Genomic DNA, 12517 nt, shown 5'->3' on the forward strand with positions numbered 1-12517 from the left:
AAGGGATGAAATCATGATAATTTTTGTTTGGGAAACCAGGGGGGGGGGGGGGCTTTCCGAAATGCTTTCCTCTACTCAGTAGAATAACATGATGGGATGGGACTGGGAGGAGTGTCCAAAATGAGACGTATAGTAGGGGTGGACAGCTAAACAGCCACCAAATTTAAGAACACAACAAGGATTGGGCAAGTGGGAGGGGAACTCTTAAAACTCCAACAGAATAGAATAATTAAAACAAAACAAATGTAATACTAGAATACTATACAAAATAGAAGTGATCAAACCTTGGATAAAGGGCTTCAAATCAACATTAAATGTAGAGATGCCTGATATTCAGAGCACTGCTGACCACACAAACATCAGACAGATATAATATATTCCCATCTATATAAATGATTTTACATTTCCCTAGTTCCTTACTATTAGCAAGGTAAATGCAGATGAGTGGATGTTGTCAATTACACAGACACATAAAGCATGCAAAGGTCTTTCGGTAAGACAGGTCTGAAAGTGATAATCAACATTAATGCTGGGTTAGCTCAGAGTACATAAGCATGTGTCACCTGCCTTCACTTCCCAGGCTATCAACAACTAACATAGATTTCAATATATCTGCGTCAGAAATACATATCTGTCTCATGTTTGTGTAGAACTGAAAGTCATAACAGTTAAACACTTTTACATTTTCAACCTAGTAATTATTTAAGTTTCAAGATGATACAAAAACCTCTATAGAGATTTATGTCTGCTTGCTGCACTGATACTGAGATACCACATTCATAAAACAAGTTCAGTTTATTTACTTGAAGTTTTGCAACTTATGTCTGTATGTTCAAGGCTTCCAGGTTCTACTACAAATACATACATTTGCACAGGTAATACTTTATATACATTTCTGTTCTTTGCCAGTACAGTACACTGTGGTTACACTCCTGAAGCTCAGTCATACCTCTCAACTTCTTAGCACAAGAAATCTGGACAAAGCATGACAAAATGGGGGGGGGCAAAGGGCCATAACTAGGGACATATTTTAAATATTGCTCATATAAACTTAGAAATTTGCCAGAGTAACAGTGTTTGTTTTGATATACATTTTCTGAGGGATTTGAAGTCTGCAACTCAGATGTATATCATCATTTAGTGACATCATTGCTCATATCATCCCAGTGATTTGGCAGAAAAACACAAATGTTATGTGGAACAGGCCAAAACTATGAGGCAACAACCTGGAATTCTTTGGAAATCTGTACAGTGGAGAGGTATGTATGTCTGCCCATTGTTAACAGACTTTCAGATTCTGTAGCAGTGTACTGTGTACATATGTGTTGTGGTGAGTAAGGAGACAGGCAGATGTGAGTGTCATAGATCCTTTTCCATCTGATTCTGCATGCTGCTACAATTGATGCTGGTCTATCAGCTGTGTATATTTGTAGGAGCCATGTCCCGTAAAAAACCTCAGCATTCCTTCCCCAACCCTTTATGTTTGGCTGTTGTGTGGATTCCCTGCTCTAGGTGTTTGGGAGCAATGTTAGGTCTGTAGCAGATAGTTGGACATACTGCTGCATGTGTAGCAGGCAACAGCTGCTGCATTCTGGTCAGGAGTCAGAATAGGGATTGTGAAGACACTGGGGGAGATTAAGCTGTAACTGTCAGTGAGGGAGTGGTGTCAGCTGTTGTGTCACAGCATGGCCTGGTTGAGGGTACCCACAACAGTCCAGTTAAGGCATGTGCCTGTGGTGCATATGTTATGTAATAGTGCCATCTAAAGAGTGTTAGGCAACATGTGGTAAACATATTCATAATTGTGAAATGTGTCCCACCCTTCAGGGCTTTAACGTGGTACTGCGGATGGCAGTGATTGCAGTAGGAGCAACCAGTTTTGCTGGACATTGCAGGACTCCATTATTCCTATGTTGTATTGACATGTATGCAGTTGTCATGCCACACACCAGGCTGTGGGCCAGGACTGTGGGTTTCAACATGTGACAGATAGAAGAACTGTAACAGATGGAGATACCAAGTCATTCATAGGGCAGGTGTATTTGTAAGATGTATGTGTATGCATACAGTGTGTGACACAGGATTAGCGTGGACATGTGTGTTCTGATGGGTATAATGTGTGACACTGAGCTGTCTGTCATGCTTTTGTAACCCCCAATCTGCACTGTTTTGCCAGTATGTGTGCACACACAATAGGTTTTATAAGGACCCTGCCATGAATAGGGGGCACAACTGTGGATATTCCGCAACAGTCTGTGCAGTTGTCAGCTCTACCAGATATTGTAGGCCTCCCATACATACAGCTGCATTTATTTGTCTGTGTACTGGTTCTGTGTCTGCATCAGAGGCCCAAGTACACTGTGATTTGGACCAGTATTTATAGGAGTAGTGTGTGACTGGCAATCAGGACATGTTTGTAAAAATAGTTACGCTACTCCACATGTCAGTTGGCTTACTGGTATGTTACTCTGACTGTAGTTGAAATGTGGCTAGGTTCAAACTTTGTCACGGATGTATTTTTTCACTAATGTTACATCCCCATAGTGCATGATACATTTACAAATGCATCATTAATTCCCCAGAGCTGATTTGGTATAGTGTTGTGTTGTTGTGACTCTGGTTCAGCAGGTCCTGTATCCAAAACATGGCAGCTACTGTTACATGACTGTAATGCATGATATGTTCACAAAAGCATCGCTAACTTCCACAGTTGATTTGGTGTAGTGGTGTATTGCTCTAACTCCAATATACAGGGGTCTCAGTTCAAGACCTGCCAATGATGACTTTTTTCCCTAATGTTATATGACTGTAATGTATGATATATTTACATCTTATATGACTGTAATGCATGATGTATTTACAAAAGCATTCACAGGAGATTTGGTATTGTGTTGTGTTGCTCTGACTCTAGTGCTCTGGGTTCAGACCTTTGCAGTGATTACTTTTTTTCCCCTAGTGTTAAATGACTGTGATGCATTATATATTTATAAAAGCTTTGCTAATTCCCACAGCTGATTTGGCATAGTGGTGTATTGCTCTGACTCTACTGCATAGGGTTCTGGGATCAAAACTTGACAATTATGACATTTTTTTCTCTAATGTTGATTGTAATTCATGATATTGTTTACAAAAGCATTAGTAATTCTCACAGTAGATTTGGTATTGTGTCATGTTGCACTGACTGTAGTGCACAGGATCCTGGATATGAGACCTGGCAGGGATGATTATTTTGTTGCTGGGCAGAACAGTGGCTGAATGAGATAGAGGGATTAAACCAGTTTTAAGCAGGTTTAAGCAGGTTTGTGGTGCTTTGCATGATACTAAGTGGTGCCAAGAGAAGCTTAGCTTCCCTTAGCTTTGCTCAGCGGTGCTTACACCTGCTTAAATCCAGACTAATTCCAAAAAAAGAAAATAAAAAAGGGGTGATAGGAAAGTGGTGAAATCAGGGCAAGCAGGGGGAAATACGCTATGAAAGGCAGCTAGGGATGTGCAGGACTATAGCACTCCATTTCTTGGCCAGCAAAAACTGTGAATGATGTGGACAAAAACTGTGAATAATGTGGATGAATTGGAATTTGGAGCCTCACATCCAATAGGGGGGGTGTGGGGGACATAAATGTGTTGCTTATTTGGTGGGATGATTGATTCATGGCAGTGTACATGGAGGCAAAATGGATAGCTATGTATTGGATGAGATTATTTTTGTGGGGACAGATGGTGTTTTGTTTTATTTTTTAAGGCAAGAGTGGCATGTTAAGGAAGGGTTGTAGGTATGTTTGGGGAGGTAAGTTGGGTAGGAGAGGTTGCTTTTGCAGACAGACAAGACAGCAGACAGGGGCAGTGTATGACACATGAGGGGGTAAACACCTTGGATGGGGAGAGTGGTTGGGAATTGGAGGACCACAAGCCTCCAGATGGAAAAGTGGGACTGGGGCCAACACCCATGGGCAGTCACCACTGCCCCTTAATGGCCCTGATGGTGGCTGTGCTGGGTGCTGGACAATGGAGTCAGCCTGCCCTTAGAGGTGTGCATTCTATCCTCGATCTGGCACAGGCATATATCCAAGTCCCTTTGGATGACCCTGTGCACCATACCTTTGAACTGGTGTCAGGTGACAGGGTCCTCTCCACACTGCGCTTCTCTGCTGGTCTTGGTATTCTAGCCATGCACCTACTACATGCCAAGCTGTGATGCTAACCACTAAGCTAACTGAGCTGTCCAAATTTCAGCTATACATTTATATATAGTTTCTTGATAAGTTTAAGCATTGCTGAACAAGGTGTTGCCCCCTGCAATCCTGCTCAGCTATGCTTAAACTTTCAGCAAAAATAAGAAAAAAAATTACATTAATTTAAATGTAAACTGTTAACCATTGCATTATTAGATAAGTGTCCTGAGACACTTTTTTTCATGTTTTAGTGCTGTAAAGCATTTTTACAATCCAGGGTGTGTGTTACAGATACTGTGACACACCCCCTACATGACATGAGTTCACATCCCTAAGCCTATTAACTGTACAGATTTTAGCATGATGTCCAGATTTGTGCCTCATATTCTTGGTCTGTTTGTCATGGGACTGTGTTTCCCTGGCAAATTAGTGACAAATCACTAAAGACTGCAGTTAGAAAATATTGAGGGACATTTGAATTTCACACATCATACTCTTCAGAAAATCCATGCTATTGCAAAACCTGTCATTCTATCAACTTTGTAGGTTTGTAAGGGAAATATTTAAAAACTGTTCCCTATTTTTGAGCTTTCGTATGAAGTGTCCGAGGACAGTTTCTTTATTGAAAACATAGTTCTCAACCTGTTAGTGCAAGAAATCTGAACAATGCCTAACATTTGTTGTGGGGACAAAGGCTCAAAACTAGGGGCATATTTTTAATATCGCTCTTATAAACTTAGAAAGTTGCTAGACTGTCCGGTTTTGTATTAGCATGCATTTTCTGAATTATATGAAGTCTGTAACTCAAATTAATTTAATTATTTAGTGACTTCAATTCTTAGTGATTTGCCAGGAAACCAGAAATTTTATGAGGAGCAGACCAACACTATGAGGCAAAAATCTGGACATTCTGTGAAAATCTGTCAAGTTGGAAGGTATGATAAAGTGCCATATGGCACTTTCACAATGTGGGGTGTGTGTCACAGTACCTGTCACATGCACCCTGCATTGCATTAAGTTCCCATTTATAATTTCAGTGTCCATGGACACTGCTTTCTAATGTAAAGTGCCGTATGGCACTTTCACAATGCAGTGGGTGTGTGACAGTACCTGTCACACACTCTCTGCATTGATTTGACTGCTATTAAATATTTCAGTGTCCACGGACACTGTTTTGTTTTGTAAAGTGCCGTACGGCACTTTGTCAGTGCAGGGGGTGTGCTACAGATCTGCGGATACTGTAACACACCCCTAGCACTCATTCAGTATCCATGTCTGTGGCTCCCTCTCAGTAGTGCACCTTCATTAATATGTAAGGTGCTCTGCCGAGAGGGAGATGCGGACATGGACACCATTCACTCCATGTAGGAATAACGCTATTCCTACACAGAGTTTACTGAATCCTGAAGAATGTTTATTAAAACTACAAAAAAAATATTCTGGATAGTATGAGGACACAAGAATGGGAGGAAAATAGGAAAACACTGGGGTATAAGTCTGGGTGACAGTAGATAGCAGGAGTAGAAAGTGCAAATAAGCACTTTGTGTATGGCTTCATATCATCTAAGTCTGCCCATCACTGTGTATGGCACTTATAAAACTGGTGCTTTTGGGTGTGCCTTGCTGAAAGGGGTGTGTCCACCCTGAGGCAAGGGGTGTGTTTTTATTCTGCAGGGGTTGTAGTTTATCTGTCAGGTGGCAACTCTACTGATACCATATGAGGACACATTACAAGTGAACTGGTTTTTGGCTAATGCAGAACAGTTACTGACACAAATGCTGATACTCACACAATGGTGCTGGTGACCATCTCAATAATCCTTGGGAATATCAATTGACAACAATTGCGTAGAGTATAAATGATATATAATGTTTGCAACTAAAATTATGTCAGTACAGTCTGTGATGTATAATGCTTGCACCTAAAAAGATGTTAGTAGGGTTTGTTTTCATTTATATTAATGTATGATTGCCAATGTCACAAATGATAATGTAATAAAGATTTTTCTTGTTTAAAACAAAAATAAATAATTCCTGGGAATGTCAATACAATTACCCATACAATGAATTCCACACGGTTGCAATTGAATCAAAACATGCAATATTTTTGTGTATATCACAACATGTGGATGAAACAAGAAGTATGTAATCATGTAATCAGTATGGATTTATATTAATGTATGTCACAGATCATTTACTGATGGTTGGAATACACATGCACACTTGTGCCATATTGCAAGTGTCACTGCGTTGGTGGAATGAGAACTGGGTAGAATGTTGATCTGCTCCATTACAAAAACACATGCCTTACTAAGCCAACAATATACATAATATCATCCCAGGGCAATGGTTCTCAGGAGGCATATTACTACAGCTGTTGGAAGGAACATGTAATCAAATGTCAGCAGTGGTCATTGATAACTTACCTCTCATCCCAGATTGCAATATCCTCTTAAAGTTCTACCGTACATCCCCACCTTAACATAGCACATGTCGATGACAGCAGTATTGACACGTGAAATGTTCATAGGGTCATAAGACGTTAGTAAGTTATCAGATAAAACCCTAGCCATTATTTTACCATTTAAAACAAACTCCATATATCTATATGATGGAAGATAGTAAGGCTATGCATGTATGTGTGTATTGTTTTTATTGTGGCACATAATGCCACTGTCCATATGTAATATCTGCACCAAACTATGACAGAATTAGCAATCACACATGCAGTCATTTGGAGATGGCTTGCAAAGGCTCATGGAAGGACTCTGATTCATGATCTGTATATGCATATTTGACATGAGGACATCCGCTGCTCCTCTTCAGGAAGGATGTCAAGTGGCCAGATGGGAAAAAGAGGATGGTGGATGCACAGGGCTATGTTAAAGGTTCTCCTAAGTGATAGTGAAATGAACAGTGATTTGCAAGATCATACAATGATCGTAATATACTACCACCTACTAACACAGCAGTAGATTGGGTCTTATTTGAACATTTCATCTGTGTAGGTATAGAAGATGACTTCCATACAATGTAACACTAACACCACCATATATGTCTGACTTTAACACTGACACGTTGCACTTTATGGAGTATGATAGCATCATTGTAGGCTGAGAAGAACATGTTGGGAGGAGTGGAGTCATATCTTGGTGTATAATTGTCTGAAAAGTAATATGTGAAAGAATACACACTCAGGTTGCCTGCTGTCAGATTAGAACCCCTAAATATCTTGATCAAAAAGTCTGAGAATACAGTACGTAATGTTACTGCCACAGCATAAGTTTGGTTTAAATACTGTCAGAGCACATGTTATACAGGATGACATCAAGTATGTTACAAGAAGATGTTCAGAGAAATGTTTGACACAGCAGTGTTTGCCATTCTAAAATTATCACCATACTGATTGATAAATGCCTGTGGTGAGAGTAGAACCCCTACCTAACCATATCCAGAGCAAAGTACTTAATGCAAATGCCACAGCACCAAGTCTGGCATTTTAAGTGGCAGGCAGCACTTTATAGCTAATGACATCAGCAGTGTCTATTTGTGAGAAGAAGATGGTAGTAGGAGTGTTTCACAGACTACTCTAAATTGGCATCTTGAATGTGAATTAAATGAACAAAAACACACACCAGTTGACTGTAGTGAGAGTAGAACCCCTACCTGACTATTGCCAAAGCACAGTACTTAATGCAAGTGCCACAGCACAAATCCAATGTTTGGGGTGTCAGACAACACTTTATAACTGATGACATCAGCAGTGTGTGCATGTGAGAAGAAGATGGTAGTGTCTCACATGCTGTTCTAAAATGGTCTTTAGAATGTGAACCAACTAAACACAAACCAGTTGACCATAGTGAGAGTAGAAACCTTACCTAAATAGATCCAGAGCACAGTACTTAATGTAAGTGCCACAGCACAAGTCTGGCTTTTATAGTGTCAGACAACCCTTTATAGCTGACGACATCAGGAGTGTATGTTTGTGAGAAGAAGGTGGTAGTAGTAGTGTCTCGCATGCTGTTCTAAAATGGTCACTTAAAGGTAAACCAACTGAACTGTGAGAAGAAGGTGGTAGTAGTAGTGTCTCGCATGTTGTTCTAAAATGGTCACTTAAAGGTAAACCAACTGAACAAGAGGATGGTGGATGCACCAGTTGACTGCACTGAGATTAGAATCCATCCCTCACTAGGTATATCAGCTAGAGAACTCATCACTTAACACAGGCATGACAGCACGAGTCTGACTTGTATAATGCTGCTGGACAATTTATAGTGTACGACATCATCATTACATGTTTGACAGACAATGTTAGGAGGCCTGTATAAAATGGATGCGTAGCCATGCATGACTGTTAAAATATTTGTCTCTATGGGACTGGATGGCTGACGGTAGGATACATATATGCTTCTCTGAGTAGACACACAGACACATCAGTTGAATGTAGTAAGTAGCTGCAGATCCATTTTGACTCCTTTCAATAAAGCATTAAGGGAAGCAAGTGAGCACTGAAGAGTCTCTTCTTCACTAATAGCTTTTGTCCTGACAGACTGCAGTTGTCCTTTAGATTTGGCTGTCATAATTTTGGCTCACTTGCCATGCGGTATGAGATGGAAGAAAAGTTTTTAGTTCAAATTTGGTCAGAATAATTTGGGTTTTCTCAAAATAACTGCACTACGTGTTTTTAACTAAAGTTATGAGTGCTCCAGGCATTTCTGCTCAGAAAAGGCCAGTTTAACACTTAGAACTTCCTGGGTTGGTATGGAGTTACTGCAAGCTACATCTCCTTTCGTGCACATCCTTGATCATGCCCCCAGCAACATAGAGTATTTTGATGAAAACATCTGTCATTTTTCTTGGTTTTGGATTTTCTTCTGTTTCTTGATTAAATAAATTATTTCTCACATAAAGTCTCAAGTATTACTTGTGCAAGTTTAATTTGTGTTTGAACTCTGCTGAACCACTAACTTATTTAATTATATTTCTGAATTGTTTGACTTAAGATGACTACACTAAAGTCATCATGTTTCTGTAACCATTTGGGAATCCCCCTGAAAATTGGAGGCTGTAGATTCAGTGCTTTGAGTATTTCACTGACAGCAGACTTTCAGAAACAACTAAAAAGTAATGAAATGCAATATGCAATGTGCTTTCAGATTGCTGGTGATCAACAAGTTAAGTGTTTTATACACTTACCTTTAGAGAGGCAAAGAAAGACAAGATTTCTGTATTAAAAAAACAAACAAACTCCATGCATAATGCAAGACAAAGAAGATTCTACCTTATCTATGGCATTTCACTAGAAATGAAGGACTCTCTGAATCAATAAATATTCATGTAACTGATATTAAGCATGGAGAACAAGACCGTACATTTGGTAATATGGCTAATTTACTCATCTGAGATAGAATCGCATGTGGAACATGAAATGATCAACTAAGAGGCAATTTTTTAAGGAAAGCAGATCTAATGTTGGAAAGAATACTTGATGCAGAATGAGTAAGCTTTGAAACATTCAGCTTAAAATCGTGATTGAAGAGATGGAAGTGTCCAAAATAAGATCTCTAAACATAAACGAGGGAAAACAAAGCTTAAAACTGTTAAAAATTTAAAAAATGAGAATAATGGCAGCCAGATGGCAGGCAAATGGCACTTGGTAAGACAGTAACAGACAGAGACCTCAGACATTGCAAGCCGTGGGGCTATAACCAGGAGAAAGTACATTACCAAAAAGCACTTAATAAGGTCTTCTGAGTTTCGAGAACTATGTAAGAAAAAGAATGAAGAGCTGTTACAAGATATTGATGCTGTAGAAGCAAAAGGGTAGTGTAAAGCTGAAATGTTTTTGAGTAATAACTGAACTACATTTAGTTAAATCCAGTGCATGCTTCATGTAGTGTCAAAGTGGACAGTAACCACTTTTGATAAAAATATGAAGTTTGTTCAAGATGCTATTGTTTGTCAAAAAAGTTGCTGATTTAAAGGCAGACTAGCTGTATTTCTAGGCTAGAAGCTGTCACAGAGTGTGACAAACTAATAGATTCTACTTTCAAGATTCCATGGAATCTGGCCCGTGAGTCCCATACCTGCACACAACCAGCCCATTTGCTCTCATCCCATGACCAAGAGCCAGACTTTTCCAGGCTTGTGAGATGAATTCGGGCAAATGTGTCAAGCAGAAGCAATGACAGAGTGTCAGTGCTCAGTAATTCATTGCACTTATAGAAACACAAATCAGAGATGTGAATATATGTTACAGAAGTATGATCTCATGTGAGCATGGCAGTGTGTGCTTCTCTTTGCCCACAGGAAATTTGCAAACAGCCATATTTCTCTGCAACTGAATGTCACTTCAGCCATGTTTCCCCAGTCAAATGTACCACAGGGAAATGTCTCACTGCCTAGGTGCCTGAACCCATTTGTAAGGTATATATAATTTATAATTGATTCACAGTTCAAATCAGGGCAGTAAATCTGAGACTGCAAGGATGTAGAGTCAGAACATTTGCACATACACAGACACTGGCTGCAGAGGTGTACAAGTGTAGCAGATTTAGAACATTTGCACATTTCCAGAAAACAGCTGCAGAGATGTGCAAGTGTAGCAGAGTTAGAATATTTGCACATTCATAAACAATTGCTGCAGTGGTGTGCATCATGACTGAGAAGCATAAAGGCTAGTGCAGAATAAGAACAATTTGTTGGTGAATCTAATGCACATATTAGGGGAAAAGTGTACAAAAACAAAATTTAAAGACAAAGAAAACAATCCCACAGATTCACTAAGGTCCTTAATGTTGGTAGTAAAGCCTATGGTGAAAAGGCCCTGTTTCCACAATGCTGTATTTTGCAGTTCAGCGACAAATTAAACACAGTAAAATACATGAAAACACACACGCACGCATGCCATCACACACACTCACGCATGCAAACGCCCACACACACACACACACACACACACACACACACACACACACACACACACACACACACACACATACACACACACACACGCACACACACACACATACACGCACACAGACATGCACACCTTACCCCATACCTGTCCTTGTTGTCAGATCATCCGCAATGTTTCCTTTTCCCCTGCCTATGTAATACAGGAATGATTACAAAGTCAGTCTTTAATGTAAGGCATTGGAGTTTCACATACATGTCCTTCAGTAAATGCATGCTAGGGCAAAAACTGTTTATGATGTTGAAAAGTATATGTAACACTTCCTGTCCCTCCCTTCATATATCATAACATGTTGCTGGTATTGCATAATGCCAGAGATCTTCCATATCTATTGAACAAATCCTCTACACAAATCCCAACTTAATTTAACTTAACTATGAACCTTATTAACATCTGAACTTTCTTAGCCCTTATAAATCATTGCACATTACCTCATAATACCACACTAAACCCATGTCACTACCTTATCATGCCACTACTAACACCAACAGCACTGAAGCAACACCTTTAAGCCTCCACATTTACCCCTCTATCTTTCACATACCTCTCATTCACCACATCCCATTCACCCCATTCCCATTACCAATACACCAAACTAACAAGCCAGTCTTAACATACCACTTATATGTTACTAACATCATCCACACCATAGTGCAAATTGCCACTAAGCTAGCCCTTTGAGGAGATGCACACCCAAACCCTATCTCTAACAACCCATCAACCACCCAATAATGCAAAACTCCACTCACACCCTTTCACACCTTCCCAAAAAAGCCTCTAACCTGCTTCTGCTTCATATAAACATTAGAAGCATCACAAACAAAATCTATGAACTACATGCAAACCTTTCCCTCTACCCTCCTGATATTGTCTTGCTCACAGAAACATGGCTAAAACTTGATACAACTAACAACGAAATAATCCTGCATGACTATAACTTACTGCATAAAGGTAGGACAAACAAAAAAGGTGGACGTGTTGCTATCTTATTTAAAAAACAATTAAACATTGCAATACTGGACCTTCCATTAACCACATTAGGAGGAGCAGAAGTTATAATTGCTAAACTACATATTAATACTAAAAAGCCATAAACCTAATTGGCTGCTACTGCCTACCAGGTAACAATATAGATACCATAGAATATCTACTTCAATGGGCCTCTAACTCACTACCTCAAGAATGCATAATATTAGGAGATTTTAATATTGATTGGCTAACACGCAACTCCTCCAACTCTACAAACTTCATCAACCTCCACGGGTTTTCGCAACTTATCCAAGCCCCAACTAGAGTTGATAAAACAACAAAGATGCAATCAATACTGGATTGGACATTGTCAAACAGACCAGACAAAATTAATGATTCAGGC

This window comes from Protopterus annectens, chromosome 4.part0, assembly GCF_019279795.1.
Source record: "Protopterus annectens isolate FY-2018-M chromosome 4.part0, PAN1.0, whole genome shotgun sequence".
Lineage (NCBI taxonomy): Eukaryota > Metazoa > Chordata > Ceratodontiformes > Protopteridae > Protopterus > Protopterus annectens.